Raw genomic sequence first — 9,832 nt, 5'->3', positions numbered from 1 at the left:
CAGATCCCGATGTTGATTTTTCGTCCTTCCCACCTGAGTGTAGATCTTCCCTCACCCCTATTTCCCTGTCAGGGAGTGGAGCACTATTTTGTGGTCTGCCTCAAGACCCAAAATGTCTTGGGCTGGCCCTGATCATGAGGGCCAAAAGATGGTTGCCAACATGATACAGAGCAATGCTGCTAGTTGTCCCCGGCTGTGTCACACAGGACCAAAAGGCAGCTATCAAAAGTACTTCTACTCTCATGCCCTCAAACACTCTTTCCAGGCTCTTCTTTCTGGCATGAAACACACACTTACTCAAAAAATGTATTCATTCTCTACCCACTGCTATCATTTCTTTTCTATTAATTTTAAAAGTCTACACCAGGCATAGGCAAACTCCGGCCCTACTGACCACTGGTCCCGTTAGCTAGAAATGATGGGAATTGTAGTCCCAAACATCTGGAGGGCCAGAGTTTGCCTATGCCTGGTCTACGTTTTCCTCTTCCCATGTTATTGTGAGCTAGGAACTGTGATGTGATTGAGAACATCTCTGATGGATCTGCCAGCCACATACCCCCCCTGCCCCAAGTGATTTCTATCTCCCCTCCCACTTGCCAAATAAGTGGCTGGCACAAGTAATACCCTGTGAAAAATAATTTGTTGCTTTATTCTACCTATTGGTAACAGCAATAAATAATTAAAGGAGGCACTTCGCACAAGTGACACCGACACGAGCATAGCATGAGGCGCCAATCATAAGCAGATGCATGAAATTTACACATGCAACCAAAAACAGTGCTGAGATAGAAAAGGTGCATAATATTTGCAATCCAGATCATGCTCGCTACCAAAAATGCTGCTGAGATGGAAAAGGAACATGCTGCTGAGATGGAAAAGGAACACAATTTTTGCAATGCAGATCATGCTACCAAAAACACTGCTGAGATAGAAAAGGAATATAATTTTTGCAATGCAAAAAAAGCCTGGGGCAGCATGGCTTTCGTCAGCCTAGAAACAGGTGGTGAACCCATAGGCTAAAAATGGTTAAAAGAGGGAAGGGGGAATCTAGACAGGATGGCTTCATTCAGCCAGCTAACAAAAAACTTATCACTGCATACTTCCGCACTTAATATGAATAAGAAATATATAAATGTTCCATAAGTGTGTGTGTGTGTGTGTGTGTGTGTGTGTGTGTGTGTGTGTAACAAATACAGGTAGCAACAAAACAGCAGCATTTTTTCCATTTAAAAATAGTTTATTTGCAACAGCATATATTTCAAACATTCTCATAATCTTAAAAACCATAAAATACCACATAATGTGCTCCAATCTCATTAAAAGAAAGGAATACATTATATCTGCAACAAATTGAAAAGTTAAAATGTATACTTCAAGTATTCCAAACTCTGTTACCCACCCCAAACACAACTCTCCCATGTGCATCACTACCTATGTGTTCAATAAAATCGCCCCACACTGCGTAGAAGTTATCGTTTTTCTTTTGGCCTCTTGCTACCCGCAGTTTCCATTATAGCTTTCCCCCCAAAAAACTGTCTGCCAGACCATTTCATGCCACTTATCTATCCATGGTCAACAGTTCCAATGTTTTCTATGTTCTGGCTATGATCAATAAATGGGTTACACAACCTTTATTTCTAATTCTTGGTGAGTCCTGACTGTACAAGTTAAGGAATTGCCTACCTTGTAATCAAAGATATCTCTGCAAAGATACTTTCCCAGAATTTTTTCTCTTTTTGAACACTCTCACCACATATGTCTGTATGTCCCAATTGTGGGACACCCTCTTCAACACATAGGGGAGCTGTTGGACTTTATACGAGCTAGACATCTAGGTGCTAAATACCAGCCCTGTGTGATTTTGAGGGCTCTTTCTCTTGTCATTGCCACATCCCACTTGCTCCAGGGTTGCGGTGGACAGGCGCAGTGTCCGCAGTGGCCAGCACTGGAGTGATGCTGTTCTTAATATCTGTCACCCTCCTCACAACTGATCCCATCTGCATCTCCATCACAGTTAGCTTGGTGAAGAGGGTAATGACTGTGAAGCATAAAGAAGCCTTCTCAGCTGTAGGCAGCAATCAATGCATCAAAGAGCTGCTTGAAGGACAGTCACAATCCCACTCAGTGTTCCCTATACATACTCTGACGGTCACAGGACATCTCTCCCTGGATTTCTTGGAAGAAACCCAATAATGTTTCTCCACAGCAGTCCTTGGCTGCCCTGTCCTAAGATGCAGCGCATGTCAATTGCCTATGCCAGGTGGGCTTGGTTGTGAAAGCCAGTTTGCCTTGGAGAACCCATATCTTCCCACAAGTGCATGGAAGGCGTGAGCCTTTGAGTGATCCTTGGACTGGCTAATGTGAGACCCAGACAGAGGCCAGCATCAGGCTTGCCTTTCTGGCTGGGACTCCACAAATACTCCACAAAAACTCTGCTACTGCTTGTTTAGGACTTGAACGCAAATAGAATGTTTTTCTTTATTTTTCTCCCATAACAAAAAAGAAAAGAAGAAAGGGAGGGGGGTGATGAATTACGATAGTTTGGATTTTATGTGGAAAGAAAACATTCAAAATTGAAGGCAAAAAGAAGGGAACCGTCATCTCAAAAGAATGAAATAGGCAAACAGACACACCTGGAATGGTTCCATTAATGTGTAAGGGGCTTATAAAGGATTAACATGTGTTTGCCAGGTGCCTGACTAATTTGTTAATCCACTTACAGTTGTTTTTTTAACACAGACTCCTACACCGTGCATGTTTCACCATCCTGACTTCCACGGGGCTCTGATGCTCACAAACTTTCACAGGAAGTGTTCCGTTCTCTCTGATGCTGGGGAAAGTTTTGCATTTTGCGATCCTATCCACAAAGTAGATGTTGCCTTTTTATAGCCAAGGTTTTTAACTGTTTTGATGGATGTTACAGAGGGGCATAACCATGTTCATGAAGCTAAACTTCAGACCTCTTAAATCTTGTCAAAACAATTGGTAAATGGAACCTTTAGGGTAGCATGAAGGCCTAGAATAATCCCGCTCTAATGTTTAAAGCTCTTCAAACTGTATTACCTTGTGGACCTTTTGGTGAAGGACTGGTAAGACATCTTATAAATAAATCAATATTACCGAAATGCAGCTTTAGAGGAGGGAGACAGCTCCTCCCCCTTGGCTCCATAAAAGCCCAATGCTAAGACTCTACAGTCAATATTAAAGGAGTCAAGTTCTTACAATCCCAAATTGCATGTAATAAATGGAAGTCTGCGCTCCACCTAGCCAGCTGGAGATCAAACACACATTTTGCTCCCCTTCCATAGAGTATCGGGATAGCTACCCATACAGAAAGCACCAAGGGACACAAAAAAAATCTTTGGTGATCACGTAATATTGTCTTCCATGAAAACGGTCTTAACAGTGAGTTCGTGAGTGACTGTGGAGACCAATTATGGATCCACAATCCTTCCACAGTGGGGGCATAGGTTTCTGGGCAGGAGTTGATCATGGTGAGGGTTTGCCAAGTGTGCCTTCCTCTTAGCTCGTTTCTGCTTTTCGCCCTGAGTTTGTGCTTCTTCAAAGTCCATGACACCTTTGATAAATGGTGTTCTCCAATTGGAGTGCTTGCAGGTCAGTGTTTCCAAGTTACCAGTGCTTATACTAGGTTTGCCTTGAGAGCATCTTTTAAAGAATTTTTTAAAGAATTTTTTTTAAAAAATTAAGGTTTGCCTTGAGAGCATCTTTAAACCACTTTTGCTGTCCACTGATATTTCGCTTTCCATTCTTAACTTGGGAATAGAGTAGTTGCTTTGGAAGATGATAATCAGGTATTCAAACAACATGACCAGTCCAACAAAGTTGATGTTGAAGAATCATTGCTTTGACACTGGTGATCTTTGCTTCTTCTAGTACACTGACATTAGTTCACCTATCTTCTGAAGGGATGTGTAAAAAAAATTCAGAGACACCATTGATGGAATCTTTTGAGGAGTTGGGGAAAATATTATTTAGTTCAGTGCCTTGTGGATAAGGAGCTCTGGTTAGAACACCCCACTTCTGTGCATTGAATGCAGGTGCTTACATCCAGCTGACCTTATTATTATTATTTACCCTTGTTTCTTTTTCTGTGTTCTCCCAGTCCAACTACCATTAAGAAGAAAGGTGCTCGGCTGGACATAATTCATAAGAGGATTGGTATCCTAGGGACATGCATCTCATTTCTAAAACCAATTAAGAAGTACTGTATATCATGCATAATCTGTGCCCTATTGAAATATTCCCCTGTTTGCAATAAATATTTATGCTTCCACTTAAGACCCATATCTGTTGGACCCACAATGGCTTTTCTAGTCAAGCACCCAGCTGGGATGATCACTCCCCTGTCACTATGCCTAAGAAGAATGGACACAGCACCCAAAGAGTAATGGGAAATAAATTGGTTTTATCTCATTGGCGTCAAATTACAAGGGTGTGTGGTATTCATGATTCTGCCGTTTATTTCTGTTTTGAAGTCTGTCAAAGGACTTCCCTAGGTCAACATTTTCTATCCATTAATCAATGACAGTAGATTGCTTATTATTCCAAGCTCCTGGTTTCCTGAAGTCACGTACCTCATCTGTCTCTGATAGGTGGACCCATAATATGGTAACTATGTCTAAGAACCACTCTTGTTCATTCAAACTATTTATGGTCTGATCAGTGGTGGACCTTGGAGTCTCAAATATCAGCAGTGCCCCTCTTCCTCTTGCGCTTCATTCTAAATCATAGTTGTGGTGTTACCTGTGGCACCACTGAGGCTTGGCACCCAGTGCAACTGAAACGGTCACATACCCCTAAATTTGCCTCCAATCCGATTATCTGGGTGATTCCTAGGCCACTCTGGTTGTTGTTGTTTTTTAAAAGGACATATACTGTGCTTTTTCTTTTGGCCAGAGCATGCCAGAGCACAGTTTGGGCACCTCTCAGGTGGGCACCATTGCAGGCCAAAACTCCCTTCACCTGCTTCTTGCTTTTATGTACTTCTGAAAAGCCCAAAACAAATGTTTCAATCAAAACATCCCGTGCGAGTCTATACTTTTTTTTTTTTAGATCTATGACTCCACCTAGCCTGCTATTGGTCAAGTTATGGGACAGGGCCAATTTGTATTTCCCATTCTTCAATCCATCTCTCATGTAGCAGCACCGGGCTTTAAGCTTTCTAGCCAGTCCTCTACCATTGCACATGTGTGCATTTGCACAAGAGCCATTCTGAGCTGCCCTAGCCATCTGCCTGAATCTAAGATGAATGGGGGAGGTGGGGGCACATTTATTTGACCTGCATGAGAACAGGAGCGACCTCCGAACCAACTACTAGGGAGACAGCTTGCCAATGTTTTTAGCACCTCCGTGGGTGGTGAACGTGGCTGTTGTAAATCCAAAATCTGTTCAGGGCTGTCCCAAGTTGTCTGACAACTTATTGTGGCAACATCATGGTGAGTTCCAGCACCTTTTGGGGGGGGGGCGGGGGCGCAGTGGACATACACAATAATAAAATAGTATGGTGAGTAAAATCTATTTATTGAAGCCTGAATATTGTATATTGCAAAAACAATTGGGAGGTGCAAGGCATGTCTGTGTTCTACACTGGACTTTAAGGCAGATTGTGATTCATTTCTAGCCCTGGAATGTGTAAAGAACTAGATTGTACTAACACCACTAATTTACACATTGTTTTCATTTTTGGTTTAAATCAGCATGTAAAAAGGATTACAGGGATGTGGCTGCTCCGCTGGCCAAGCTTGGGATTTGCTGAAGTCTGCAGTACCTGCTAGCCTCAAATGTACCTTTAACTTTTACATAAATACCTCCCCTGCCCACGAAATCTTGTTTTAGCCTCCATGGGTCAAGGGCAAGTAGGGTTATTGCTTTTTAATTGCATGAGAGTAGCATTTAGCAGGGGTGTGCATTGGCTGTGGGCACTTCCCAAATTATTAGACAAATGTTGGTGCTTCAGGTGGGGCTATAACATGCTGGAGTCAAATGGAACACTTTAAAAGTTTTTTTAAAAGACTTCCCAAATCACTCTGCTACACTCTTAATGTGATTTATATAAGATATATATAGTAATCATTTCATCTCAATCACTTTTTTTAAAGGTTACAGGTAGGTAGCCGTGTTGGTCTGGGTCGAAGTAAAATAAAAAAATTCCTTCAGTAGCACCTTAAAGACCAACTAAGTTTTTATTTTGGTATGAGCTTTCGTGTGCATGCTCATACCAAAATAAAAACTTAGTTGGTCTTTAAGGTGCTACTGAAGGAATTTTTTTATTTTACTTTTTTTAAAAAAAGCTAAATCAAGTTGACTAGGAAAATACCTTGAGCTTGAGAGGGGAGGAGGTGGAGAGACTGGGCCCACATTTTTGGTGTAAATTGTATTTTTCCATAAGTATTTGAAATCAAGGGAATATGTACTCTTGTGCAAACACGCACTAAAGGAATTACTAAAAAAAAGCAGAGTGAAGATTAATAGAACCTGCCTTTTCAAATAGTCACATTAGAACATCTGACTATATAACACAGTAGTTTAAATGTTGCAAGTCGCTCTTCATGAGCATTCCTGGGGGAGAAAATCAAAATCCCTCTATCTCTAGTTTGCTATCCCATTGGAGTATTGTGTTTGGGGAGGTGAGCTGACTACAAAGGAATTAAGGGCCACCATGCTTCTCGGATCTCCTTGTAATGTGAGATTCATTATTGGCCTCCTTGTCCTTGTGCAACATACAGGGGAGACTTCGTGTTGATGTATACAAATAGCAATGTGTGAGAAGGGATTTGCGTGAGAAACCATTTGTACCAGCCCCAGGTTCTATATGCTTCCTGACTTCTGCAGTATAAAATCCCTTTGCCTGAAACCTGCCTTATCTTATCATGAACACATTTTTATCTGTAGCCTGCACAGAAGCTGGCTAATCATGGTGTGTAAAAATGACATCATAAACCATCTCTTAGTACCATATAATTATGCATTTCCTGAAATATTCAAGAACCAAAATAGCATAAGGCAGATTGCTTTCATAAACTCTGCATTTCAGGTCAACAACTTTGGTCGGCCCTCACGCATGTTCACTTCATCAAATCTGGCCCTCTTTTTAAAAAGTTTGGACACCCCTGCCCTAGATTAAAACTGAAGGTCCCTTTCATTTTAACCTGGGTCAGGACAATGATGTGTGAGTCTCTGAGGATGGAAGGGAAAGCCCTTTGGGCCCCATTGTGGTCTCAATACAAATCAAACTGTCATTCACCCATGTTCTGGGTAAAACTACTCCTAAGTTAACATGGTTATTATGAGCAATCCATTAAGATCCAGAAGGAGTAGATTCAATAGGATTAAAGTGATCTGTCAATTAATTCCTCGTGCTTTTAAACAATAAAATTTAAATAAAATTAAAAATAAATAAAGTGATCTGTCAATTAACCAATGCACTAAATTCTAAAGGTGAGATCCAGCGCCACATAAAGGGTCTGAGTCATTTGGGCTTGCCGATCAGAAGGTCGGTGGTTCGAATCCCCCCACAACGGGGTGAGCTCTAATTGCTCTGCCCTAGCTCCTGCCAACCTAGAAGTTCTAAAGCATGCCAGTGCAAGTAGATAGGTACCGTTGTGGTGGGAAGGTAAACGGTGTTTCCGTGCGCTCTGGTTTCTGTCACGGTGTTCTGTTGCACCAGAAGCGGTTTAGTCATGCTGGCCACATGAGCCGGAAAGCTGTCCGCAGACAAACGCCGGCTCCCTCAGCCTGAAAGTGAGATGAACGCTGCACCCCACAGTCACCCAGGGCCGGCCCTAAGGCAAGGCTGGGTGGCGCAATGTGCCAGGGCGTCGGGCCGCCATACAGCCGCGCTGCGCCCGAAGCAGCTGTGTGGTGGAGGCCGGACGCAGCACCTCCCTGCATCAGCTTGCTGCCCTCGCCCGCCTCCGCCATACCGAGCGGCGCCCGGAGCCTCCGTCCCATCAGAGTGCTGCCTGCCTGGAGGGGCCCTCAGGGCATGGCGACGGGAGCTGCCAAAGCGCCAAGGCCCACCATGACGAGCACACACTTCGCCAAACCCTTGCAGTGTGTGAGGGCTGCCAGGAGGCGGCCGGCTACTGAGGGCGAGCCCCGGAGCCTCCGCCTCTTCCCCGCTATAAAAAGGTGAAGTGGTGTGTGTGTGTGTGTGTGTGTGTGTGTGCGCGCGCGTGCGCACACGCCGGAGGGATATTTGAATGGGGGGGGCCGCCGGAGGGATTTTTGAACCACGGCGCCAGATATCCTTGAGACGGCCCTGCAGTCACCTTTGACTGGACTTAACTGTCCAGGGGTACAGGGGCACAGCAGGAATTTCCCCCACTTGGCTGATTGGCTGGTGCCATTTGGGTTTCGCATAGGTAAAGGTAAAGGGGCCCCTGACCATTAGGTCCAGTCGTGGACGACTCTGGGGTTGCGGCACTCATCTCGCTTTACTTGCCGAGGGAGCCGGCGTACAGCTTTCCAGGTCATGTGGCCAGCATGACTAAGCCGCTTCTGGTGAACCAGAGCAGCACATGGAAATGCCATTTACAATAGGAGTGGTACCTATTAAACTACTTGCACTTTGATGTGCTTTTGAACTGCTAGGTTGGCAGGAGCAGGGACCAAGCAACAGGAGCTCACCCCATCGCAGGGATTTGGACCGCCGACCTTCTGATTGGCAAGCCCTAGGCTCTGTGGTATAACCCACAGTGCCACAGTTTCCGAACTTTCTTCAGAAGCTGCCCAGTGTATAACGCATTGCAGTAATTTCTGAGGGTATTTGTGCAGATGCTCTCCTAAGGCGTGTGGCAAGCTAAACCATATGTTCTTCTACACAACAATCAAAAGGGCAAAAGCCATTCCCTCTTTAGAATCTGGCCTCTGTAGTGACACGCCTGCAGCTTTTCTCCTGATTCGCCTGAGATTGGTTTGGAACATATACATTTGAACTTTGTGCTAGGACATGGCAGCCCAACTATAGCCTTCATAAAACTCTCCTAATGTTATAAAGAAGGGGTAGGTAGGGAACCAGATCCAGCCAGTGGGGTGGATCCAAAAGTCTCCCTCTGCCACAGGCTAACTTAGACAGGTGTGCAGGGTTGCTCACCTGTCAAAGTTCAAGGAAGTGGATTGGCAGTTACAGCAAACTGTAAATGGAAAGAGATAGAACTCACTGACAAGCGACAGTGAGCCCCACTGTCTGTACCAGGGAGTTCCCAATGAGCTCCACTTGCGATTGATCAGTTAAGGGCTCACTTTAAACTCTAAATTGCTCTTTTGTCCACATTTGATGTCACATATGACCTGAGATGTGTGGGCAGGTGGCCATGGGTTGGGGAACACAGCCCAGGAAAACCAAAACGGTACCTTGTTCTGGGCCTGATTAGGCCTATGGGCTAGATTAAGTTTCCCACCCTGTCGTAATGCAAGTAGAAACACAAGCAAAACTTCCAAATCTGTATTTCTTCCTTTGGTTCTTTAAACTTTCTGGCTTGTCCCCCCCCCCCCCCAGTTCTCCTCCCAAACCCTTCTCTTTTCCTCCCCACTCCCTCCTTCTCTCTCTCTAATTTCGGTTCCTCATTCCTGCATGGATAAAGCTCCCCCTTCCTGCGCCAGCTCAGACAAGCATATGGCATTTGAGTGAGCACAAGGGGATTTATCTGGGCTAAAAATATAACATGAGGCCACTTGGTGGCTGAAACTTTGACAATGCTGAGTTTGCGTTAAAAAAAAAAGCAGTGGTTTCTCTCCTGAGGAGTATCTTGAGGTTAATCCCGCAAATACTCATTTGACACTCACTTGAAGAACTCTTAGGCATTGACTC

The sequence above is a fragment of the Zootoca vivipara genome, chromosome 7 (assembly GCF_965207765.1).
Source record: "Zootoca vivipara chromosome 7, rZooViv2.hap1.1, whole genome shotgun sequence".
In the NCBI taxonomy this organism is placed as follows: Eukaryota; Metazoa; Chordata; class Lepidosauria; order Squamata; family Lacertidae; genus Zootoca; species Zootoca vivipara.
Note: the sequence above shows the minus strand (reverse complement) of the source record.